The 26831-nt window shown below is 50.4% G+C and overlaps 1 protein-coding gene across 4 annotated transcripts in view; it reads left to right on the forward strand.

Annotated features, from left to right (window-relative positions):
• Positions 1 to 2281: 2281 nt before the first annotated feature.
• The window catches only part of GNG2 (G protein subunit gamma 2), a 95631-nt gene continuing 71081 nt past the window's right edge, over positions 2282 to 26831 (forward strand). Inside the window, exon 1 of one of the 4 annotated variants that reach the window (XM_045016525.1) lies at positions 2282 to 2443. The gene's annotated coding sequence lies outside the window, so the exon portion shown is untranslated. Of the gene's footprint in view, positions 2444 to 2725; positions 2956 to 26831 lie in introns of those variants that run through there. The other 3 variants (XM_045016530.1, XM_045016527.1, XM_045016534.1) reach the window with 3 other exon arrangements.

The following is a 26831-nucleotide window of genomic DNA, read 5'->3' on the forward strand; positions in this document are numbered from 1 at the left end:
GGGGAGGGAGAGCGGGGCTGTGTGTGTGTGTGTAGGGGAGGGGAAAAGGGGGGGCGGGGTGTGTGTGTGTATAGGGGCCGGGGGAGGGGAAAAGGGGGGGCGCGGTGTGTGTGTGTGTGTAGGGGCCGGGGGAGGGGAAAAGGGGGGGCACGGTGTGTGTGTGTGTGTGTAGGGGCTGTGGGGGGAGGGAGAGCGGGGCGTTGTGTGTGTGTGTGTAGGGGCCGGGGGAAAGGGGGGGCGGAGTGTGTGTGTAGGGGCTGTGGGGGGGCAGAGCGGGGCGTTGTGTGTGTGTGTAGGGGCCGGAGGAAAGGGGGGGCGGTGTGTGTGTGTAGGGGCTGTGGGGGGAGGGAGAGCGGGGCGGTGTGTGTGTGTGTAGGGGCTGTGGGGGGGCAGAGCGGGGCGTTGTGTGTGTGTGTGTGTAGGGGCCGGAGGAAAGGGGGGGCGGGGTGTGTGTGTAGGGGCTGTGGGGGGAGGGAGAGCGGGGCAGTGTGTGTGTGTGTAGGGGCTGTGGGGGGGCATAGCGGGGCGTTGTGTGTGTGTGTGTGTGTGTGTGTAGGGGCCGGAGGAAAGGGGGGGCGGGGTGTGTGTGTAGGGGCCGTGGGGGGGAAGGGGGGGGCGGTGTGTGTGTGTAGGGGCCGTGGGGGGGGAGAGCGGGGCATGGGGTGTGTGTGTGTGTGTGTGTAGGGGCTGTGGGGGGAGGGGGGCGGTGTGTGTGGGGGGGGCCGGGGGAGGGGAAAAGGGGGGGCGGTGTGTGTGTGTGTGTGTGTGTGTAGGGGCTGTGGGGGGGGCAGAGCGGGGCGGTGTGTGTGTGTGTGTGGAGGGGCCGGGGGAAAGGGGGGTGGGGGGTGTGTGTAGGGGCTGTGGGGGGAGGGAGAGCGGGGCTGTGTGTGTGTGTGTAGGGGAGGGGAAAAGGGGGGGCGGGGTGTGTGTGTGTATAGGGGCTGGGGGAGGGGAAAAGGGGGGGCGCGGTGTGTGTGTGTAGGGGCCGGGGGAGGGGAAAAGGGGGGGCGCGGTGTGTGTGTGTGTGTGTAGGGGCCGGGGGAGGGGAAAAGGGGGGGCGCGGTGTGTGTGTGTGTGTGTGTGTGTGTGTAGGGGCTGTGGGGGGAGGGAGAGCGGGGCGTTGTGTGTGTGTGTAGGGGCCGGGGGAAAGGGGGGGCGGAGTGTGTGTGTAGGGGCTGTGGGGGGGCAGAGCGGGGCGTTGTGTGTGTGTAGGGGCCGGAGGAAAGGGGGGGCGGTGTGTGTGTGTAGGGGCTGTGGGGGGAGGGAGAGCGGGGCGGTGTGTGTGTGTGTAGGGGCTGTGGGGGGGCAGAGCGGGGCGTTGTGTGTGTGTAGGGGCCGGAGGAAAGGGGGGGCGGTGTGTGTGTGTTGGGGCTGTGGGGGGAGGGAGAGCGGGGCGGGGTGTGTGTGTCGGGGCTGTGGGGGGGCAGAGCGGGGCGTTGTGTGTGTGTGTGTGTAGGGGCCGGAGGAAAGGGGGGGCGGGGTGTGTGTGTAGGGGCTGTGGGGGGGCAGAGCGGGGGGGTGTGTGTGTGTGTGTGAGGGGCCGGAGGAAAGGGGGGGCGGGGTGTGTGTGTAGGGGCTGTGGGGGGGCAGAGCGGGGCGATGTGTGTGTGTGTGTGTGTGTGTGTGTGTGTAGGGGCCGGAGGAAAGGGGGGGCAGGGTGTGTGTGTAGGGGCTGTGGGGGGAGGGAGAGCGGGGCGGTGTGTGTAGGGGAGGGGAAAAGGGGGGGCGGTGTGTGTGTGTGTAGGGGCTGTGGGGGGAGGGAGAGCGGGGCGGTGTGTGTGTGTGTGTAGGGGAGGGGAAAAGGGGGGGCGCGGTGTGTGTAGGGGCCGGAGGAAAGGGGGGGCGGTGTGTGTGTGTAGGGGCTGTGGGGGGAGGGAGAGCGGGGCGGTGTGTGTGTGTGTAGGGGCTGTGGGGGGGCAGAGCGGGGCGTTGTGTGTGTGTGTGTGTGTAGGGGCCGGAGGAAAGGGGGGGCGGGGTGTGTGTGTAGGGGCCGTGGGGGGGAAGGGGGGGCGGTGTGTGTGTGTGTGTGTGTAGGGGCCCGGGGAGGGGGAAAGGGGGGGCGCGGTGTGTAGCTGCCGGGGGGCTCAGCAGGGCCCGGGACGCGCCTGCACAGGGGGCCCGAAGCTGCAGGCACCCGGCCGCGGTTCCTGCCCGGCCGCTCGGGGGCCCGCGGGCGGGGAGCGGCCCGCGGGCGGTGGCCGCGCGGGGGCGGGCGGAGGCAGGCAAGGGCGGGCCGGGGGACGCAGCCTGCGCTGGGCGAGCGCGGAGCCAGCGCCGGGGAGGAGGAAGTCGGAGCCGCGCTGCTTCCTGTGCCCAGGATGCTGCTCGCAGACAAAGCTGGGTGGGGACGCCGCTCCCTGGGCTGCCGCTGAGCCCGCCCCGCCCGCCCGGAGAAGGCGAGCTCCAGCTGTCCCCCCGGGCGAGCCGCGAACGGAGCTGGAAGGTAAAAGCCCCAGTCTCGGGGGAGTCCGGTTCAGCTCCAGCCCCGGGAGCTGTGGCTAGGCAGGGGGGCGGGCGGGGCAAGGCTCAGCCACCGGGGCTTTTTGTTAAACAAACCCGTTTACACTGGGGCAAGCAAGCGGCGTGACGCTGCTTCCACCCCGTTCGTTCCCCGCCAGCCGGAGCCAGGCGGCGCGTGTGCATCGCTCACCCTGAGCCGGCGCTGGGGCTTGGCACCGTCGCTCTTGTAAACCCGTTTGCTCACACACGCTACATGGTTGCGGGTCCGTGGAGCGAGGCTGACGCTGGAGGATGCTAATTGCAATTATCGCTGTTAAAAGCGTGCGCGGAAATTGCTTTGCTTGACAGCTATCGGTGCAATCCGGCTCGAGAGATCCTTGGTGTGTCTGCAGCGTGCAAACGGGCTGGTAATAGGGACTCGGGAGCACAGCAGAGTGGCCGCTAGATATGCATACCCTGCTCAGATAACCACGGAAACCACCCCACTCTTCGCTGGTAGGTTTTATGTACAGCTGAAGTTGTTTACCTCTAAAGCAAAGGAAGAAACGGATTCGTTAGAAACACTAACTGTGCCTTGGGCTCAGCTGGAAATGCTCAGCTTTTGCAAGCATTCCAGAGTGTTCATTTTAGCTTCTAGCCGAAATGGGCCGTGGCATCCAACCAGATGGAGCACCCAGAGTAGAAGTGCAGATTGCTGGTCTCTTACAGACTGGGGGCCAGTAAACAAGGTGCAGAATGCTTCTCCCTAATTCCTGGAGTGAGCGTATGTGGGCATGATAGCAGGTCCGTTTTAATTAAAAAATACCAGTGTCTTGTACCCCCCTTCCCAGTGCCATTCAGAAATCGGAACACAGGGAAAGGATTGTTTTGGGAATTCAGATTGTGAAAATTTTGCATGGAAAAATAGATCGGGGGGTTAAGGACTGTCAATAAAAATTGGACTCTTTTTGTAAAAGGTCCCATCTCCTAAACAAAGATTTAATTTAGAAATTTTGATCCTCAGTTAATCAACTGATTTGCTGTTGTAGGAAAAGATTTTTCATGGATGAATGAGGTCTAGTGTTCCATTTATTTATTTATTTGGGGAAGGGAAGGGGAGGGATTTTCATTTAACTGAAATTAACCTTCCTCCCCGAAATAGTCAGTATAAAATCAAACTCGAAAATTTCAATTGTACATAAATGTCGAATTCCCTGTCTTCTTGGATTAGAGTCTTTCCACCCTTTGAAGTTATCATTTTATACCAAAGATGGAATACCAAAGTATTATCCACACCCTTACTCCACCTCCTCATACAGAAGCAGTTGGACAAAGCACAAAGAAGCATCTGTACAAAGGATTTGAGTTCAGATGATTATTTTTCAAAACCCATTTTTTTTATTACTGGGATTTAACAGTAAATACTGGTTTAATGAGGAGTAACCATGGCAAAGGAGTATTTTGTCTACATTGCTGTTAGAAATGTATGCAAAACTATATAAATGACATACAGAGGCAGGTGGAAAAATGAACTTGGGAAACTTAATTCCCTGGGTTTATTTTTCAAATAATGGAATCGATAGATTCATATTCAAGGGATTCTCCTCTTTCTTGGTACCTTGATTATATATAAACAAAAATCCCTATCTCTCCCCACCCCCAAGATATTATTAGAGAATAATCAACTAAAAGGTAATGATCCTTAACTTATAGGACAGAAGTAATTTCCATACTGTGGTACCTGTTGTATCTAGCTCACTGTAGTCATTTAAAATTACGTTTATTGCTCCCATATTTTATTTAAGGAGCCAGAGACTGGCATAAAACTGATTTTTCTGGCCAGCTCCCAATCAGGATCCTCCCACTGCTCTCCCTAAGACAACACAGAAGCAGAGCTTGTAGTTCTGCCCAGTAAACAAACCTCTGAATTGTCAGATAGCTTGGACTAAAAGATTAACCTCTATTTCTATGCTGTATAAGGAAAAAGGTTTCCATGTATATTGGCAGTATGATGTGTCCAGTGGAATAATGGGTTTTATTTTTTGTTGTTTGGAGTTTTTTTTTTTCCGTATAGTTTGACTGTATTAACTGGATTTCACTGAATACATTTTGAGACTGAAATTTTTAATCCTCTTTTCTGCCATATGGCCAGTGGATGAACTGAAATATGACTCGATTAATTATCCCATAGAAAGCACTAGGGTGAAGCTCTTGTGTTTTTTCCATTGCCTGCATCTCCTGAGTAGATGTGGTGTGCTAGAAGCACTCGGTGCAAAAGCCTGTCTCTAATGCTGTAAAAGAGCCACGCGGAGATTCCTGATGAGTTTAATTTAAGGCAGGGCTCTGAATGCAGGCTGTTGGAGCACTTATTCAGAGGATTATAATAGGTCTTTTCTAATACACCACAAATCTTTTGATTATTGCATTACTCAGTTCAGCACAGCGTTGCGGTTGGTACTGTCCGTTCCCGACCCCATTGTTCACCATGAATATCGACGTAAATCAGTACCACTAGGCTGCTGCTCAGTTCTGTAAATGCCTCAGTCATGGTACTGTTTGGATGAGATTCCTCCTCACCACCCCGCCCGGAATCAAGAAGGGACCAAAATATATTAGGGTTTTTTTTGTTTGCTTTTGTTATGTTTTCCCCAGAAAATAAACTTCTCCTTCCCCCTTTTTAAAGAGCTCTGTGTCAGCTTGAAAACTTGTCTCTTTCACCAACAGAAGTTGGTGCAATAAAAGATATTACCTCCCCCACCTTGTCGCTCTAAGCTCCTGGGACACACGCGGCTACGACAACACTGCAAACTACATAAGGAGTAAGGTGACCAGCTGTCCCAATTTTATTGGGACAGTCCCGATTTTTGGGTCTTTTTCTTATATAGGCTCCTATTACCCCCCCACCCCCATCCCGATTTTTCACATTTGCTGTCTGGTCACCCTGATAAGGAGTCATGTCTACATACTAAACATATTTTTTCTGCTCATTACAGTATTAGTTACTGTACCAGGAGCCTATCAGAAACAAGTGTGGAACCAATGAGTATTTCCAGAATGGGGGATCAGGTCATGTGACCCCGTGTCCTGTTGGTTCTTTAATATATTTTTTCCCCTTGCACCGATGCATTTTCTGTTGTGCTTTAGGCAAGGAGGGGATGGAAGAAAGAGCAGGCAGGGTGCCCCGCTTTAGGGAGAGCATTCTGAGTGTAAGGAGCATCCTGGAGTATGGTGCATCCACACTGTGTGGGTGTGGAAGGAGAGCATTCAGAACGCAGGAGGAGTTGGCAATTATAGTGCATGGGTGGGTGGGATAGTGGGAAACCGGGCTGGAGAGCTAGGGAGGAGCCAGGCTGTGCAGAGCCTTGGAGAGGAGTTTGAACTGGATACAGAATGATCCATTTTCTTTACTGGGGCTGCTAATTGCTTTTAAATGCTGCATTAGGAGGGTTTCTAAGCAGCATTCAGGAATGACTTGGCTGGCACTGAGAGTTTCTGGCTGGACTGCTTCTCTCCAAGGCATGCTTCATACCGCTGTGCTTTTCCGTCCCAGTTATCCCGGTGACTGAGTGTTAATGGGAGTGGCCACTTTACTTGCAGGAGTTGCAGCGTGTACCTTCTGCTTGTGTTCGCCAATGAAAGGCGAATAAATGCCAATGGTGTGTTTAATTTCCCATATCTGCCAACTCAGCCCCCCCATATGTGATGGAGATGTGTCTTCAGGCAATGCACAGGAGGTGAGAAATATTTGTGGTCATGTCTCTTTGTTTGAGGAGAAGTCTTTTCCCTACTCCTTTGGGGGCAGTGTAGGTGCTGTAGCACATCCAGGGGTATATGGTGATCATATACCAACCTGATCTTCTTTGAGAAGGTAACAGATTTCCTTTAGACAAAGGAAATGCAGTGGATCTAATTTACCTCGATTTCAGTAAGACATTTGATACGGTTCCACATGGGGAATTATGAGCTAAATTGGAAAAGATGGGGATCAATATGAAAATTGAAAGGTGGATAAGGAACTGGTTAAAGGGGAGACTACAGTGGGTCGTACTGAAAGGTGAATTGTCAGGCTGGAGGGAGGTTACTAGTGGAGTTCCTCAGGGATCAGTTTTGGGACCAATCTTATTTAGTCTTTTTATTACTGACCTTGGCACAAAAAGTGGGAATGTGCTAATAAAGTTTGCAGATGACACAAAGCTGGGAGGTATTGCCAATACAGAGAAGGACCAGGATATCATACAGGAAGATCTGGATGACCTTGTAAACTGGAGTAATAGTAATAGGATGAAATTTAATAGTGAATAGTGAAAAGTGCAATGTCATGCATTTAGGGATTAATAACAAGAACTATTGTTATAAGCTGGGGAGGCATCAATTGGAAGTAACAGAGGAGCCGAAGGACCTTGGAGTATTGGTTGATCATAGGATGACCGTGAGCCGCCAGTGTGTTATGGCCGTGAAAAAAGCTAATGCGGTCTTGGGATGCATCAGACAAGGTATTTCCAGTAGAGATAAGGAGGCATTAGTACCGTTATACAAGGCACTGATGAGACCTCATCTGGAATACTGTGTGCAGTTCTGGTCTCTCATATTTAAGAAGGATGAATTCAAACTGGAACAGGTTCAGAGAAGGGCTACTAGGATGAGCTGAGGAATGGAAACCTGTCTTATGAAAGGAGACTCAAAGAGCTTGGCTTGTTTAGCCTAACCAAAAGAAGGCTGAGGGGAGATCTGATTGCTCTCTCTAAATATATCAGAGGAATAAATACCAGGGAGGGAGGGAGAGGAATTATTTAAACTCAGTACCAATGTGGACACAAGAACAAATGGATCTAAACTGGCTATCAGGAAGTTTAGACTTGAAATTAGATGAAGGTTTCTAACCATCAGAGGAGTGAAGTTCTGGAACAGCCTTCCAAGGGGAGCAGTGGGGGCAAAAGACATATCTGGCTTCAAGACTAAGCTTGATAAGTTTATGGAGGGAATGGTATGATGGGATAGCCTAACTTTGGCAATTAAATTGTCTTTGACTACTAGCGGTAAATATGCCCAATGGCTTGTGATGGGATGTTAGATGGGGTGGGATCTGAGTTACTACAGAGAATTCTTTCCTGGGTGCTGGCTGGTGAGTCTCGCCCACATGCTCAGGGTTTAGCTGATCTCCATATTTGGGGTTGGGAAGGAATTTTCCTCCAGGGCAGATTGGCAGAAGCCCTGGGGGTTTTTCACCTTCCTCTGCAGCATGGGGCACGGGTCACTTGCTGGAAGGTTCTCTGCACCTTGAAGTCTTTAAACCACGATTTGAGGACTTCAATAACTCAGACATAGGTTTGATACAGGAGTGGGTGGGTGAGATTCTCTGGCCTGCATTGTGCAGGAGGTGAGACTAGATGATCATAATGGTCCCTTCTGACCTTAAAGTCTGTGATTCTGTATGAAAGGTGGTATGGTATATCTCTTGAGCAGAGTGATGAACTGAGCGAATTCAACCAGAAGATGTCTGGGACTATAAGCAGTACAGAATTGAGCAAAAAAAAAAAAGGGGGGTCTTAGATTTTGCTGCCTGCAGCTTGGGAACTAATCTTGAAATGTGGGAGAGCAGGTGTAGCAGTGAGGTTGTTTCCAGACCTAGTGAGAGTCTGGTGTGGTACCTCTAGGGAATCCCGCCGGCACAGCTCTTACTCCCCAATCTCACTGGGGCCGGCAATTTGTTCGGAACATATTGAGACTAGCTCTCCAGACGCCGAGCGCACAGCAGAAATCGGCTCACTGGAGATCTTGGCATGAGCAAGCATTGCCCTAGTGGGCTGCCGCTGCCGTGTGCACATTCCAAGTTCAGTGAGTCTGGGAGCCTCCGCCCCGTGCCAGCTGGAAGCTCCGGGGAGGGGTCAGTCCTGTTTAATGAAAACCTGTCACATTAGAAAGCGATTGTAAAACCCGGGTCAGACCAGACAGGGTTGCCGCTCTGTCTCGGGCAGTCTGCAGAGACATACATTAAAGGAAACCTTGGGAGTTCCCTTGGCTGCCCATTCAACCGAAGTAGCTAACCTCAGACGGGCTCGGCCTGTGCCCAAGTATCCATCTCGGTGCCTTCCCCTCAGACAGGTTTCCTGTCCATTTCTCGTGCTGGCCCTTGAGAAATTGGCTCGTAATTGGATTTCATTTTCAGGGGAAGTTCTAAACCTAGTTGCCTCCCTGTTGTTAAATACTTCGGTGTGTGCGTTTCCTGGTGGCACGGCGCTACCTCTGGGTGTGTGAGTGACGATGCGAGGGGCCAATACAGTCTTAACATCTTCTGGCTGATGAGTCCGATTCTTCCCTCGCTTACACGCCCATGCCACCGCAGTGTGCCCAAAATCTGGCAAATCTCTCCCGTGGAGGGGGAGCCTGGGGTACAGTAGAGGCACCGTAGCTGCTCTTAGGCCCACCACTCTGCCCACTCAGCTGTCAGCCTAGGATGTGTGGCCAGAAGATAGAGGGCGGTCAGGCCTCCCCTTCACTCCAGTGATCCCCAGCCATCATAACAGCTCCTTGGGGTACAGGTTACAGCTTCCCACTGGCACAGGTTACAGTACCCTAACCCATAGCCAGGCACTGGCCTGATGAAGAGCAGCCCATGCTTCTGCACACCCCCTCCTCAGCTGCACCGAGAACTCCTTGGCCAGAGCTTAGGATCTAGCTCAGTACCTTTTATCTACTTGGCTTCTGGCCTGTGAGCTGGTTTACCAAGAAGGGTGAGCAGAATCCGCAGGGATTTTTGTTTGTTTGCGAATTGTTTGCCTAGACCAGGGGTAGGCAACCCATGGCACGCATGCCGAAGGCGGCACGCGAGCTGATTTTCAGTGACACTCTCACTGCCTGGGTCCTGGCCACCAGTCCAGGGGGCTCTGCATTTTAATTTAATTTTAAATGAAGCTTCTTAAACATTTTAAAAACTGTATTTACTTTACATACAACAATAGTTTGGTTATATATTATAGACTTATTGAAAGAGATCTTCTAAAACGTTAAAATGTATTACTGACACGCAAAACCTTAAATTAGAGTGAATAAATGAAGACTCGGCACACCACTTCTGAAAGGTTGCTGACCCCTGGCCTAGATGGATCCAGCCAGTTAGCTGACAAGAAAACCCAATTTCAAAGATGTGGAAGATGTAATGCAGAGGGTGGGTAGCAAGAAGCATCAGCCGTTCCAGCTGGTTTCAGGCCAGGGTGACGTTCTGGTCTTGTTTTGGAAGATGAGGTTAGGCTGTGAGAGAAGAAAGGTTGGTTTCTTTGTTTGTTTGTTCTGGCAAGCTCTAAATCATACTTGGTCCTGCAGTAACTTAAGATCAGCAGAGCTTTCCATAGTGTGTGTCTAGGTGAAAGATTCATGATTTCTTCTCTGTATTTCCTAATTTGCCAATGAAATCTGCTTTCCCTAGATGACAATGGGCCTTGGTTCTTGTTAGCTGAGGACGGTAATTGCAGGTGCATTGGAGAACAGCTGACTCTAGCCTGGGGGAAGATAGAATTAGAAGTGAGTAAAATGGACTGAGTGCCGGGTGAACAGAGCTGTGAGCTTCCGCGGAATAGTGCTGAAAAGGGGCTAGTGAGAGCCAGTGTGGACATAAGCCGAGCCAAGTGGCCTGGAGGATGCCTCTTGCATGCTGTGGGCTGGGTTCTCAGGGCTGCTGAGGCCCTAAGCAGTGGAAAGTGGCCTTGAAGCAACCAGAGATGGCCCATGGAGAATTTGCTCTGTGCAGGGGAACTCCGATTGCCAAAAGCTGGGGGAGTCAGCGCAGCTGTTTTTTTTGCCCCCACTTCACTCTTCATACTTGGGGGGACAAGGGGATTGTTTGGGGACCAGGGAGGGGAACTCTACTGCCCACGGTTTACCCCTGTCCCAGACACCTGCCCCTTCGGCGGCGCGAGGGAGACCCTGGCGCACGTTTACTTAGAGTGCGCTGGGTTGCAGCCCCTATACCGGCTCCTCAGGAATAGACTGTTGCGTTTCTGGCTGCACTTTTCCCCTCACCTCTATGCACTCCCTATCCATGGCCCCACAAAGTCACAGGACCTCCTGGTCAACTTTAACTTGTGCCTGGGCCATTTGTGTTCAGGATTAGAGAACTGTAGCCAGGTTCCTTCGGGGTTCCTCCTCTATTTAGCTGAGTTTGGGTGAGGTGGAGAATCTGCCCCCTCAGGTTAGAATTCCTTCCATTGTATTCTCTAATCTACTAGCAAACAATGTTCTTGCTTCTCTTGATTGTTTTAGTTCTACCTTTTAAAATAGGACCATGAAATTGCAAACTATTTGCAACAGAAGCAGATAGGTTATCTCCAAACAATTGACAAAGTCACATTAATTGGATTATAGTGCTGGGATTTATGTAGATGGCTGAAGCGTACAAGGGACTGTTTTCCTCTATTCACACCAAGAGGAAGGCAGACCCAGATTCTGTCTCCAAAGAGCACAGCAGCTGTGTTTGATGTGTGTAAGGATGATAACTGAGGGGACAGTATTCCTGCAAGGTAGGGTGTGTGTGTGTATGTGTGTTTTGTTGTCAGTCTAAAAACAGTGTGGCAGAGGCACCAGTTCTTCTTTTTAAAAATCCGTGAGTCATTTTAAGAGAAACAACCTCCAATACATGTGGTTACCATAGTAATTAGGCCTGGCAAGATGGCTGATCCTGCGATGTTAAATCCCCGTTGAAATCTCTCGCTGGGAGACATGTCGTGTGGGCCCGATCCTGTACGCCCCACCTAGGTGTAAGGTCCCCAAGGAAGGTAGTGGGAATTTTGCCTTTGTGAAGAGCGTGAAACTAGACCTGAATGGTTGTAAATTTTGCCCTCGACTCCACAGCTGCAAAACCCACCGTTGCCTGAGGTCTCCTAGCAGCACACAGGGCCCTGGAGCTGGTTGTCCCAAGATTTTCAAGAAGACAGGCCCCCTTTTCATCCCCCGCCTCCCGGGAGAGCGTCAGTTACTCGGGGAGGTGAAACGCTGAAGCAAGGAGCCAGGCTGGGGGACGCGGGTTCCTCTTCTTCAGAGGGCAGGTGGGAGGTGGTGTCTCAGGATCCTTCTGGCTCTCAAGCCCTCTGTGCAGAGGGGCAGGGCCTGTGTGCTCTGCTCTGGCTCTTCCCTCCCCGTTACAGAGCAACATGTTGGCATTTTGGAGGCTGATGCCCTACCCCCACCCCTTTGCTTCTAAGCCCCAAAGCTGGGAAATCTGGGAGTGCGATGCCTTGATGCCTATGGGACACAGCCACGAATGTCCAGAGGATCAGAAGGGGATGGGGGCTACCCTGCCTGTATCCACCCACCCCAGAGACACAACCTCACGTCGGAGGGATTTTCCCTCCAATACTGCTGCTTGCTGACACTGTCACTTTGAACGTTTTTTCAGGGCTATTCCCTGAGCTTGGTTTAAAAAGTCAAAACAATGCACGGACATGATGCCTCGGGCCCGACTGCGATTCTCCCGCCATGGCTAATGCTCATTCTTACTTCTGCTTCTTTCGCTACATCCTTATGAGGTCCGTTTCACTTCCTTGCTTCCACTTTTCATCTTTTTGCTGATTGGCTCATCGGTTCGGTGAAACTTGCTTCAATGCATTTCCTCTCCCTCCCCCCCCCCCTTCCTAAAACCTCATCGGATGTTTTCTCATTACTCGCTTCTGCTTCAGTCTGTTGCTTTGCTGAACTGCGAGCGAATAGGATTTTGAAGTATCAGAGGGGTAGCCGTATTAGTCTGGTTCTGTAAAAGCAGCAAAGAATCCTGTGGCACCTTATATTTTGAAGTTCACCTCTCTCTACTAGCTCTCCTAAGATGGACAAGATCTTGCGTTGTGGCAGTGGAGGGAGATGTGCTTTAATGCTTTAAATGCTGAATGTCCGCAAAGAATGGCTCCTTCGCAGAGTGGATCTGTGTAGGCTAGAAGTCTCGTACACCTAGTCCCTGGGCTGGATCCCTGGCCTCTTTGATATCTGTATGTGACTTGCATTGTATCAAATTCTGGGGAATCTAAGCTTTCATTTAAAACCCCCACTATTTTTAATCATCAGCATTGTGAAGAAAGTTCCTGTTTGAATGTGACTAGTACGGTGCTGTCTGCCAGATCTGGAAGATCGCCTGAAACTTGAAAATTAATTCCAGGCGATGAAGACTAAAATTTCATTTGCCCCAGGAAGGCCATGATCTCTGGGCAAGCCTTTCATTGACATCAGTGGGAGATCTGCTGGAGGGTTTAGGATATGGCCCTAAACTGATACCCCTGCCCATGGGCCAAAGTTAAGCATGGGATTTAACATGAGTTAAACTCCCCTGAATGCGTTTGACACCACGCCTATAAATGTGTCCGTTTCAAACTACAGTTGAACCCTGTTATGTCGCCGGCCTAGGGGTTTGCCAAAAATAGTCCAGATAACCGATGATCGAGATAAACCCCTATCCACCCCCCCACCCCTGAACTCCCCTGCCCTCTCTCCAACACCCCCTCCCTGCCCCCTTACCGCGGTGCCTGCACGTGGCTGGATCCAGCGAAGCGGGACGGGGAAGCGGGGCCGGGCGGCCGTGGACGGGGACCCGGAGCCGGGCAGCCAAAGAAGCGGGACCCGGTAAGCGGGCCGGGCGGCAGGCGAAGCGGGACCGGGTAAGCGGGGCCGGGCGGCAGGCGAAGCGGGGACCGGGTAAGCGGGGCGGGCGGGCGGCAGGCGAAGCGGGGACCGGGTAAGCGGGGCCGGGCGGGCGGCGAAGCGAAGCCGGGCGGAGGGGCGGGCGGTAAAGCGGGGACCGGCGAAGCGGAGCCGGGCGGGCAGGCGGCAGGCAAAGCGGGGACCAGGTATGCGGGGCCGGGCAGGGACCGGGTATGCGGGGCCGGGCTGGCAGGGACGGGCAGGGACCGGGTATGCGGGGCCGGGCGGGCGGGGACGGGCAGGGACCGGGTATGCGGTGGCGGGCGGGCGGCTGGGGACGCGGGGAGCCGGCGGCTGGGGAACCGCGCGGCTGGAGAGCCAGGGAGCGGGCGGCTGGGGACGTGGGGAGCCGGGCTCGAGATATTAGGGTTGGGCAAATCGACATAACAGATGAGAAACCCATAAGATAAAGAGGGAGTTTGGCGGTTCCACTTGTAAAACCTCGAGTTAATAGGATTGGCAAGTTAACCGAGGTCGAGATAAATGGGTTCGACTGTATTACAAATGTGATGCACGGGCAAGGAGGGGGTGCATTACAATGGAGTGGGGAAAAGTTCCATTTCAGTCGCATCTTGCACCCTGCCTTCAGCTAGACTTTTGCAGAAGGAGCACCGCTCACCTAAGGAAACGTTCCAGCACTTGCAAACCGCTGGCCAGCTTTCAGCTCTTAGCCTAACTTATAGCTGGAAGTAGGAAGTCAGGTAAAAGTTTAAATTCACATGAGCAGCAAATAGGCGCCTGGAAGATGTTGTTCAGACCCTTTCCTCTTTTCTAGCTGCTGCCGTTTCTTCTTTTTGGTTCCTTATTCATGTCATTTTCTTCTTGTTACCATTTCCAATAACAGCAGCTGGGGGAGTCCGAGGGAAATGGTGAGATGTCGCCAGCGAATGCTGAGGCCGGATCTAATGAGCATGCAGTGCTTCCTTAGGAAAAGGGGTGTAGAGCCTGTGACAGAGGGTGGCCCATGAGAATCTGGATGTTTGAAATCTAGCCCGTCACCTCTGCTGAGAGCCAGGCCTGACAGCTTAAATGCACAATTGCTTTCATAGAATATCAGGGTTGGAAGGGACCTCAGGAGATCATCTAGTCCATCCCCCTGCTCAAAGCAGGGCGAATCCCCAGGCAGATTTTTGCCCCAAATCCCTAAATGGCCCCCTCAAGGATTGAACTCACAACCCTGGGTTTAGCAGGCCAATGCTCAAACCACTGAGCTATCCCCCCCCTCTTCTCCCTGAGTGTAATGCACAGAGGAGGGGATGCCCCTTAAATTGGGCATCCTGCAGCAGCAGCTGTACGTACACATCTAATTCATTGGCAGAAGTCAGAGGTGGAACTACTGCTTCGCAAGCAAGTGCTCTGTGGCTGTGCTAAAGCAGCAGCTATTGGGGCTCATGTCGGCCAAGACAGGTCCAGCCAGAATGCGCACTCTGCCAGCGAAAATGTGCTTTTATTTAAGACCGAGAAACGTAATACTCAATGTGGGAGGAAAGTTACATTCGTGCAACATTGTGGTGAGCAAAGCATCAGTAAATACAGTGTTAAGGTTCCCACACCAACCATAACCTGGGCCTTGTGTTGCTTCATATGCTGTTAACTTGCCTGGCTTTATATAAAATATGACTATTAATGCAAATACTATATATACCCAAGGGAACCAGGTGATGGTTGCTGTGGGAACCAAGATTTTGAATTTCCTGACGGGTGTGCAGAAAACCTCACTCATCATTTTGCATTAACAGTTTATGGTGCTTACCTTTTCTAAAGGCCAATCTGTGATGGGTGAGGTGAGCTTCAAATGTATGCACCAAACACTTATTGCAACTGTTAACTGATTGTAGCTAGGGTCTGGTTCCAGATGCATAGAGGGTCTGATCCACTGACGTCCTTGGGAGCGTTTCCATGGGCTTTGGTCGAAGCCCATAATTAGTAGATTAAGGTTGTTTGAAAGTGGAGCTCTCTCCAGAGCTTTGAGGGTTTGGAGAGTGCAGGAGCCAGAGACAAACCACTTCTGGGTTTGGGTTACAAGGCCAAAGGCTAATTGATGAAGTCTGAAAAACCCAAAACCACTTTGGTTTTGTTCACTGTTCTATCCAGAGCTCCCCAGGTTGCTGCGCTGTAAAGCAGTTAGTGTCCAATGGTGTGCAGCACAGTCCGAGTCTTGGACAGCCCCTCACTTTTGTTTTATTAACCCTGCCTCTTCAGACATGTCCAGGTTCATGGGGCGTCCCATGGCAAATTTCAAACAGATAGATATTTGGAGATATCTGAATTCAAAGAGAGTCTCTCTCACGATTGACTTTAGCCATGGAAAAAATGCATTCCTCCCATCTGTCTCCCCCCTCAGCGAATAAATGAGCAAATGGAATTGTTCCAAGCTTTACAGACAAATGAATCATCTGCCTGCAGAACACTCCACAGTGACTGGGCAATGGATGTACTGTGACTGCTGCTTATTAAGCCAAATCAAATTAGTTTTCACCCTTGTCTTGTCCTCCCCTTGCTCCTCACTCGTTAATTTTCTTCACTTGTTATCTCTTACCATCACTGTCGCTCAGTCTATGTGGTTTGTCCGAGAGAGGATCAAGAGGTGACTTGACGAGAGAGGATCAAGAGGTGACTTGACGATGGTCTACAAGTACCTACATGGGGAGGAGGTTTCTGATAGAAGATGGCTCTTTAATCTAGCAGGAAAAGGTGTAACAAAATGCAGCAGTTGGAAGCTGAAGAGAGACCAGTTCAGAGTACAAATAAGGTGCAATTTTTTAATGGTGTGGTGGGTAATTAACCACGGGAACCATTTATCTAGGGAGGTGGTGGATTGTCCAGCTCTTGCAGTCTTTAAATCAAGGCTGGATGTCTTTCTAAAAGAGATGCTCTAGCTCAAACTGAAGTCATGGGCTTGATGCAGATGTTACTGGCTGAGGTTCTCTGGCCCATGTCATGCAGATCGGACTCGATCATAATGATCCCTTCTGGCCTTAAAATCCATGAATCGTCTGGTACAGTGGTGAGCTCTTTGAAGGAGGGTCTGTCTCTTTATTACACAGGTACAGCACTCTGCACAATGGGACCCAGATCCCTGATTGGGGATTTTAGGTGCTATAGCAATACAAATAAATAATTATAAGTAATAATAGACTGAGACAAGTATAAGCCTGAGTGGTTCTCTCCCTTCCCCCCCCCCCCCCCCCCAAGTGCTTGGAAATGGGACTCTTATAATGAAGTGTTTTCTCGGTCATAACTAGCATCAGACTTGTACATAAATGTCAATATCTTCCTGGTGCCAGGAGCAAACAACTGACTATCCAGTGATTAGATGACTCAGAAGTTGAAAGTGAAAGGAGTCCTGGAGCAGGTCATGGTGAAAGAGACGCCCTTTGCCATCCTGGCTGAACTTACAGCAATCCAGCTACACTAGTCACCTTAATGGATTTAAATGTATAGCTTTAAATGGGTTGTTGTGATCCACTTATTCGGTGTGACCGCAATATGAATGGGTGTTGCAGGACTGGGAAGCAGGAAGCAAACAAATGAGATAGATACTGTACTAACTTTTCACACTTGTTCCATAAGCTCTTTTAGCTGTTTGGGGGGTCTTGGTAAAATAGGTTTATCAAACAGTCCTGTAGTCCTACCACCACAGCCTTAGGGAAGGAAATTTACTGTAATTGTTACTAAAAGCAGTTTTTCTTGCCGGAAAAATTGCTGGCCACAGCTAGGTCCTGATAGAGTAAACCTAGTACAAGAGATAATAGGAGGATATAAGCCAACCATCAAATTCAAGTAAGATGTCTGAACATTAGTTAAGGAAGTGTTATTGTACCCCAATAGCTGGGTCCTCCTGTCCCCTGCAGCAGAAACTCACTTCATTTCCTAGGTAGTTGGTCACACTCAAGCCCCAGTCCTTCAATGTGATGGGTGTGGATACACCTGTGTGTCAACGCTGAGTCCTGTAGAAGTCCGTGTTGCTCACCAAAGGTGCAGGGCGAGGTCATGCAGGGCCAGGCACCAGGAAGATTTTCAAGCAAAGAAGAGAATGGACTAGCAGAGTGTTGCTGTGCATTACCCTCTGTGATAAAACACCCAGTGCATGAAATCCAGTGGATAAGTAAAAGGAAGGAGAAATGTTCCTATGTGACATGGACTTTGTGGGTAAGATTTTCACAGCCATCAATGGGATCTGGAATCCAGTTCCCATAAGGACCTATCACACAAGGTTAAAATGAATGGAAATTGGACACCCAATCCCCCTAGTGCAACTCTGAAGTCAGAGGATGAGGGTAATTTGTAGGTAATTTAGGTTTTGCTCAGAAGTAGGAGAGAGTCTCCCTCTCCCACGTTGTCCCTGTGTGCAGCGCATTTAGACAAAGAGGCTTATTGCTTTACCGTTGAAATTAAACCGTGCCCTCTCAGTACTCTCTGGAAACTGCTGTGCTGCTGGAGCAAAGCCAGTCCCGGAGAGTGTGCTTCAGTCTCTTTAAAATGCCAAGATTATTCAGCAGCAGCACCTAAGGAATGTGAGTTTTAATCACTCCTTGGTCTGTCAGCTGTGGGATCTAGGAGGGGTTGGGTGAAAAGAGATGGGAATCAAAATCGTTTTAGGAGTCACAGGGTGGCTGGCCCTTTAAGGGTAAATGGGGCCTCAGCCCACCTGTGACTAGATGTGCTCCTCTCCCCAGGTGGGTAAGAATGAATGTGATGAACTCAGGCCAGGCCTGGAGAGAGAAGGGAGGAAGGGACAGACTCCTGGGCTTGGCCTTGGGGCAGGGGGTTTAACTCTCCCACCAGGCAGGACAGAAGCCTGGGAGCAGCTGATGGAAAAAGCAGGGAGTAGCAAGGCTCCTGCAGGAACCCTGAAAAACCTCGGGGAGAGCAGCAGAGGCAGCTGGCTTGCTACCAGGTGGAGCCAGATGGCTGGAAAAGGCAGGGGGAGGCCTGTGGAGAATTCCCAGAATAGGGCTGGGTGTAGCTTATTTTGAGACTTGACTTTCAGGATTGTTTTAAACTGTTGTGTTCATAAACCCAGACCCCCAGGAAGGGTGTCACTGGACAGAAAGCCTTTGTGGTTTATTCCTGGGAACTGAGCAGAAGGCAGCTGAGGCAGAGCCACCCCTGGCCAGAAGGGCGGGTCTCAGGAGGCCGTTGACTCCGTTACAGTCATCAACTGGAAATTTAGTGAGTTAAAAAAAAAAACTTAGTAAGTAGTGGTGTCAGATACTCCTCCTCCCCCTGGGTCCCTCTCCCAGGACTTGTGCCTTACAATCACATTTTCCTTTTTTAAAGTGCTTTTGTTTAGTCTGCAAAAGATCTGTGCAGAGCCAACTGATTCCCTACTTTGGTGCTTCCCCTCCAGAATCAACTGTCTACACCGAAAGTGCTGTCAAATGCTGAATGAATAAACTGGGGAGAGGGGGGATGAGGAAGGAAAATGTGATGGTTTCTCATTTCTTTCATGTATAGCCAGCTCGGGTGTTAAAAACGTCTGGAGAGAAGGAGTTCTGAGCTTGTCGGTGTCCCTTAAGTTTCAGGTGGCTAACGTAGCATGTCTCTTTTGGGGTCTTTTTCTGATTAATGTTTGAGCCCCAATTCAAGATAGTGTCCCTACGCAGGAAATGCAGGAAAACACTTAAGTACATGCTTAAGTCCCATAGAAGTCAACGGGACTTAGATATAAGCTTAAAGTTAAGCATGTGCTGAAAGTGCTTTTCTGAATAGAGATGCATTTAAGCATACAGTTGACTGCTTTCTTGAATCAAGGCCAGAATTTGTGCTTTAAAGGGGTTTCCTCTGGGTCCTAAATTCTGTTCTTGGTCAAAAAATACCACTGTGTCAGACAGGAATTAAAGAAGATGTAATAGCCAGTGGTGACTTGTGTGTGATTTATCAGGGAAGAAGGGATGAAATTGTGTCCCCTTTGAAGTCAGTGGGAGTTTTGCCATGGACTTCAACGAGGACAGATTTTCCCGGTTCTCACCCTGTGTCAGTGTACTGCGGCGTTCCCCATTCCCACCTCTGCAGGAGCTGTTAACAATCAAACCCTGTCCTCAGACCTGTACTTCTAGCCTCAAAGAGGCTCATTCCCTGTGAGGAAGTAAACTAACATTAACTAACTGAAAAAACAAACTGACTCAACCAGTTTAATGCTCAGCGCTAACCAGGAAGCTGTTTGCATTCTCTGCCTGTCTTGTCCCACTTTTAGTTCTCTCTGAGGTGCCTCTATGATGTCACCCTAATGGTCTCTGATCATTTCTGGGGCCTAGGGCAGACTGAGAAATATAAGGCTACTAAAATGTTTGGGATTCTTGTTTCTCTTTGAAGCTGCTCATTTTACAACCCACAAAAATCTTCCTTCCTGCTGTATCAGAGGGGTAGCCGTGTTAGTCTGGATCTGTAAAAGCAGCAAAGAATCCTGTTGCACCTTATAGACTAACAGACGTTTTGCAGCATGAGCTTTCGTGGGTGAATACCCACTTCTTCGGATGCAAGAAAGCTCATGCTGCAAAATGTCGGTTAGTCTATAAGGTGCCACAGGATTCTTTGCTGCCCTTCCTGCTGTAGAGAATCTGTATATAGCAAGCAATAGACAAGATGGAATCCTGTCCCTCATGGAAGTCCATGGAAAAATGACTTAAATGGGCCTAGAATTTCACCCACTGCACACACGGGTAAGCAGGACTAGATCCCTTCTCTTTAAGCTCCATTAATATAGGTGTCTGCCAGTTGAGCTAAGGGAGAATTCCTGCAGTTGCTAGTAGTAGTAATAATACCTAGCTTTTATGTAACCCTTTTTCATCAGGGCATCTCAAAGTGCTTCACAAGGGAGGTCAGTATCATCTCCATCTTACACATGGGGGAACTGAGCGGTGTCGCCCAGCAGGCCAGTGGAGGAGCTAGGAAGAGAACCCAAGTCTCCTGTGTCCCAGTCCAGTGCTCTGTCCACTAGACCAGCAGTTCTCAACTGGGAGGTGGGGGGTCTGAGAGTCCTTTTGGGGGGGCCCTGCTGCCCCCCCCCCCCCACTGAAACCCTGAGCCCTGGTGCCTCCCCACAGAGCTGAAACTGGGAATGGTGCAGGGCTGAAACCCCGAGCTCCCCTCCCACCCCCTGCTGAAGCCGGGAACGGGGCTGAAGGCTTGAGCCCATAGGCAGAGTTGAGGGGGCACAAGAGTGTGGCCACCCCCAAACTGCAATGCCTTACCCAGAGTGGGGCTGTCCTGGGGGCATCTCCACCCCCCACCTCTTCCTCTCCATCAGCCCCCCTCAGGCCCCACCCTCTGGCCAGATCCTAGGTGGGAAGCCGGAGCCAGGCAGCTGTGGTGGTGCCATGGTGTGGGCAGCTGTGGCATTCCCCTGTCTACTGCTGGCGCCTGAGTTGCGGCTGCTCCTCAGCTCCCAGCCCCCTTTGATTGCTCATGCAGTCGGCCAGAGCCGCCCAGGCGGGGACTCGGCTCCGGGGCCTGCAGCGCCCTCAGGCAACAGCCACCAGCGCACAGCCCCAGACAGGTGGGTGGCCTGCTGAGGTGAGTCGGGGCATTCTCCCCCCCCCCCCCCCCCCCGCTCCCAAATAGAAGTCCAACTACACCTATGCCAAGGGTCCCACCCCTGGCCTGGAGCCCTGAGTTCCCCCCTCATCCCGTGCTGGGCCCTGGAGTCTTTATAGCATGTTGAGGGCGGCCTCAGAAAGGAAAAAGGTTGAGAACCCCATAATAGTAAGGCCCTCATCCTCTCTGTGTCCGGCCACTAGATTGCAATGTCACTCACACCTTTGACTTGCCCATTAATTGTGTATTGTCTGCAGCCTGGGGGTCAGTTACTCTTCCCCAGGGAGGAGACAGTCCCACAAGCCATGGACAGATGCACTGCGCTCTCTAGCGTTTGCCAGTGTCTTGCTATCTTTTATTACCCCTGTTTTCTGATTCACTGAGAATCTGTTAAAAATCTGACCCGTGAGCCTCCAGTTTGGAATGTATCCCCTGAGAGGAAATGGATGCACTCACCATAGACTTGAGCTTGAAAAATGCTAGGCTGTGTACAGACACCCAGTAAGAGGCAGTCCCCATCCCTAAGATCTTACAGTGTGAACGGATAAAGGGTGGGATGGGAAATGGGCACAGAAATAGATTGTCAAGATCATGCAGCAGGCCAAGGGTAGCAGTGGGATTTGAACCCAAGTCTCCTGATTCCCAACCTACTGCCTCATCCCATAGACTATGTTGCTGCAAACAGGAGTTCTGTCATGTGCAAGCATAAGGAATATCTGTTATCAGAAAGGTTCAAACATTGGACCTTCAGATCCCCAGCATGTACCTCTACCACCTGAGCGTAAGCAGTAACTGTTCTACATCCCATGACAGTTCACTGTAATAATGACAGCTTGTAGCACTGCTATTAAGGTTGTCCAGTGGCTTGTAACTTTGCACCTCAGTTCCCCATCTGTAAAATGGGGCAAATACTCTCTGATCTCATAGGGGTGCTGTGAAAATAAATCCCTTCCATATTTGTGAAGCACTCAGATACTGTCGTGATGAGGACCACAGACAAGCCCAGAGGGAAACTGATCATTCTGATTTCAGAGCAGGGTTTGAGTAGCGTGCGGTGAACAATGCCTTGGGACGCATTGTACAACAAGGAGAAAACAAAACACTCGCTAGATGTTCGTTACCGAGCTCTGTCCATCCGGTGCACTGAATGAGGCAGGGGACCTGCAAATAAAATAATATGTGATCGTGTAATTAAAGACGGTCAAATTAAGGGGCCAAATTAAGCTGCGCAGGCATCCTTCATTGTAGCATTTCCTGCATGTTCAGTTCTTGGCTTTGCAATGGTCCTTTCACGCAGTGTTCTATAGAATACGGAATGCACGATGAGGTAGTGTGGCATAAAACTTTTAGCGGCATGAAATAGCGATATTGGTGTTAGCTACATGTGGCAAAGCCAAGAATGAGGTTATGCAGGTTATTCCAAACGCATGCTGATAAACCCTTCATGGCACACCTCCAGGTCGTCCGTGTATACCCAGGGATATTACAGAAAACCCACTTTCGAAATGTTAGAGTTCTAAAAACTTTTATTGGGCTATTTCTTGTGTCCCTCCACCTGTGAAACCAGAGGGGAGGGGGAGAGAAATTTAAATGAATACATTGAAAATATCTCTAAATGTCCCCTGCAATAGCTTTTCTGCACATTAAAACATCAGAGCTTAAAGAAACCCAGTGGCTCAGGGGTTTGCTGGGAACCTCCCCTTAAAATGGTTCAAGTTCCTGTTTCTAGCTCTGCTGCAGTGCTAGATACCAGACCTTCAACCAGTCGCTAGCACAGGGCTTCAGAAGGGGTGAGATACTGGGGGAGGGGAAGTTCCACACTGGGGGAGGGGGGACTATTTTTGTGCCTGGCTGCTTGTATTTTTCTGAATGGTGGCTGTATGAAGCCGCTCAGAGGTTTCGTATGTTAAGGAAGTCTTTAGGATATGTCTGGGTGCAATTAGACACCCACAGCTGGCCCGTGCCAGCTGACTCAGGCTAAGGGGCTGTTTAGCTGCGATGTAGACCTGTGGTTCTTAACCTTTCCAGACGACTGTACTCCTTTCAAGAGTCTGATTTGTCTTGTGTACCCCCCAAGTTTCACCTCACTGGAAAAACTACCTGCTTACAAAAATCAGGCATAAAAATACAGAAAGATCACAGCACACTATTCCTGAACAATGGCTGACTTTCTCCTTTTTACCATATAATTATAAAATAAATTAATTGGAATATAAATATTGTACTTACATTTCAGTGTATAGTATATACAAGTCATTGTCTGTATGAAATTTTAGTTTGCACTGACTTTGTTAGTGCTTTTTATGTAGCCTGTTGTAAAACTAGGCAAATATCTAGAAGCGTTGATGTGCCCCCTGGAAGACCATTGGGTTAGGGTCTACATCACAGTTAAACAGCCCCTTAACCTGAGAGCGAGTGAGCTGGCATAGGTCAGCCGCAGGTGTCTAATTGCAGTGTAGACATACCCTTAGTGGGCAGAGTGCAGGTTAGAGAAATCTAAGGTTCATTGTAAACCACAATTTATTACCCACGGATATCATCCTCATGTGCAGGGAGTGGTTAGTGCTCACTGCAGGAGCAGCTGTTAGCACAAAGCGCCTCTGCAAATAGACACAGACGTTTAATTATGGAATCTCTGGTGTTTACAACACTTCTAGAGATCAGTAAGAGACAAGAGCTCCTCTTCTTAACCTCCCTACACAGATGGAGCTAGGCGACACATAGCATTTTTCTGATGCCTGACTCCTCGAGAAAAATAGTGGAGTGGGGAAGAGTAATGTTTGTGCTAATTATAGCAGGGTCCTTCCAGCTCTGTCATACATTTCCATGTAATCATTAGCTTCTTGCAAAATATACACTCCTGCGGCAGTAGCATAGCACGGTTCTTGGGAATGTAGCTTCTTCTGTGTTTAAAAAAATGGGCATTCTTATAAGGAGGACAGTGATAAAGAACGGAGAATTTTAAAATTGGGAATGACGAGGGCATGTTTTCCTCTGTCCCTATTGCAGGCAATTTATGTATGTAACTCCCATTCTCTACCCTTCCGCAGAAAGTGGTGCATATGATTTTGCAGGCTAAGTCCCTAGTGATGCCGATGCTTGGGATTTTATTGCATGTCTTGTGATACTTGGGGGCTTTCTTAAAGCCCCAACTCCTGGAGGCACGTGATTAGGAAAGAATCTAAGCTTCTGGGTTTTTTTTTTAAGTAAGTTTTTATCCACCATGGTTGGGGAGTAAAGCTTGAAAATGTGACCCTGCTGCACCCCAAATGCTCAAAAACAGGCAAATAAAATAACCCCCAAATCACTCAGATTTTTAAGCCAGTCTTGTGATTTTTTTTTTTTTTTTGAGAGCCTGACTCATGATTTTTGAACACTTGTGGGTGGCAATTCTGAGTACATTGGTCATTTACTGTATGAGTGTCCAGTGTCTAGTACGTTGTGGTCCTGATCTGGTCGAGGTCTGTAGATACAATATCATAGAAATCGTAGGAATGTAGAACTGGAAAGGAACATGATAAATCATCTAGTGCAGCCCTCTGCATTGAGGTAGGGCTGGGGTGTTATCTCTAGACCATCCCTCACAGGTGTTTGTGTAACCCAGGCGTCTCAAACTCAAATGACTGCAAGGGCTGCATGAGGACTAGTACATTGGCCCGAGGGCTGCATTACTGACACCTCCCCCTGCCGCCCTTGGCCCCGCCCCCACTCCACCCCTTCCATGAGGCCTCACCCCTGCCCTGCCCCCATTCCAACCCCTTCCCCAAAATGAGAATTTACCAAAAATGTTGATCTTTTTTCCTCCCCAACTGCACCCCAAATTTCAAAATTTAAAATGTCATCAATTTATTGGGGTTTTTTAACCTTCTCTCTACTATGTATGTTATGTTCTAGCATTTTAAAAAACTGTGGGTGCACATTTATCTAGCCCTTTAGAATGACCTGGCTGGGGATAGATTTGTTGACAGATTCCAAGGTTCAAAAAAGAATTCCAGATTCTAAGTGCCCAATGTCATCTATCAAAGCTGGGTCTTACTGCTTTAAAAGTAAAGCCCACAGTGATTTAAATAATAAAAAAAAAAGTTACATTTCTACACTGTATTTCAACCCTTACTCCTGGGGGAATTCTGTGCAGAATTCATGTCCCCCGCAGATTTCTTTGCTTCACTGCAGGAAAATGACTTTCTGATGGGGAAGCAAAGGGAAGCCACAAGAGCGGCCATGGGACCCTCACCCACAGTATGTTTTTGGTGCCCACGGCAGGCAGCGGAGAGGTAAATCACTGTGGGACAGGTAGCGGGACTGGGGAAGACCCAGCTGGTGGCTCCTACCTGTGCCGGCCTCAGCTGCTATTCCCAGCTGGCCTGGGGAAGATGAGACTTCCTCTTCCCCTGCACGGCATCCAGGGCCGGGTCAGACTCACCCCGAGATTTCTCCCCAGGCTGCAGGAAGCTCTGCAAACTACCCCCCCCTTCCTGCACCCATCTCTCCTCAGCTGCAGGGGTAGGGATCACTGTATGGGGAGCTGCTCCCCCATCCGCCCAACCCCTGTGCATCCAGACCCCTTCATACCCAGACTCTCCTGCTGAGCCTCACCCTCTCTTGCACTCTGAACCCCCCTGATGAGCCCCACTCCTTCTGCATCTGGACCAGCCCGATGAGCCATCTGCACCCAGATCCCTGACCCACCAAGCCCCATTCCTCCAGCATCTGGACCCCCCCCATACCCAGACCCCCCTGCCAAGCTCTATCCCTCCCCCCCCGGCTGAGCCCCAAGCACCTTCACTTAGACCCCCACTGCACAGTCCCATTACACCCTGAACCTCCCAACAAGCCCCTGTGCATCCAGATCTCCCCCCCCCCCCCCGCATCCGGATCCTCCCACTGAGCTGCCCCACGCAGAACCCTCTCAACCCACACCTGGATCCCCCCACACTGAGCCTCTCCACACTTGGATCCTGCTGGGCTGAGCCTGGGGTGTTTCTGGGGCAGGCCCGATCCTTGCACTGTCAGGGTTGGGGGCAGCCTCACTGCTGAGTCCATGTCCCTGGGGTGCGGTGGAGAGCTGCAGAATGATCTCCTATCTCTGTATAGCCAGTGGCCTGTGCTCCCCAGTGCCATGATGGAGCCTCCACGTTTATTTGACAAATAATATTTACAGACTTTTGCAGAATTTTAAGATAGTGTGTGCAGAATTTTTACTTTTTTTTGGCGCAGAATGCCCTCAGGAACAAACCCTGTGTAACCCATGCTTGCTTGGAGTGGTGCTCTGTCCCCCTCTAGTGGCACCTACCCCAGCTACAGATTGAGGAGTCTGCTACAGCCATGGCCAATAGTCATGTAGCTTTTACCTCATGCAGTAGAGGGTCATACATTAAGCTTCAGAGGTCCCAGGTTCGATCCTGCCTGCTGACAAGAGGGGTCTGTCAGTGTTACACCTGCACATGGCAAAATGCCTAAACCTTCTGAAAAACAGAGTTTATGGGGGGGAATGGCAACTGACCATGGATGAGAGACAGATGAGATGTTTTCTTATTCAAGTGAAACGAGTGGAGGAAGATGAGTTTGTGCTCCAAAAGCAAGCTGTGGTGAAGCATTCAGTTATCTCGCACCCTTGTGGAAATAAGTAGTCAACAGAGAGGTCCGTTGTCTGTTTCACTAGCATGCTGGAAGAGTTGTAAGACTTAGAAGAGGAGGTGCTGAAGCAAATGGAAGAGGCATCAAAAGCTATTGATGCGCTGAAGCAAATGGAAGCGGCATCAAAGCCTGATGTAGGCACCGATTCCATGGGTGCTCTGGGGTAGGAGCACCAATGGGGGAAAAAAATAGTGGGTTCTCAGCACCCACCAGCCACAGCTGTTTGGTGGCTTGGGGAGGGGCTTGAGGGAAGGAGGAGAGCAGTAGTGGGCAGGGGCTTTGGGCGAGGCTGAAGGGGCGGAGTGGGGGCAGAGCCTCAGGGTGGAGCCCCCCACCCCGGGAATACTAAAAGTCGGTGCCTATGCCTGGTGCCGTTGCAGGAACGTGATTTGAGGTCGTAGTGGGGATAGAATTTGGCAGCTTCTCTCACCCTTTAGTAAGGGGCTTGAACACAACTTCTGGCCATTTCGTTTGGCTCTTCCGTGAAGCGTAACATTAAGTTGCAGCGGCGTTGCTTGTTCAGCTGGTGCATCTCCCCC

Source organism: Mauremys mutica, chromosome 4 (assembly GCF_020497125.1).
Source record: "Mauremys mutica isolate MM-2020 ecotype Southern chromosome 4, ASM2049712v1, whole genome shotgun sequence".
Classification (NCBI taxonomy): Eukaryota; Metazoa; Chordata; order Testudines; family Geoemydidae; genus Mauremys; species Mauremys mutica.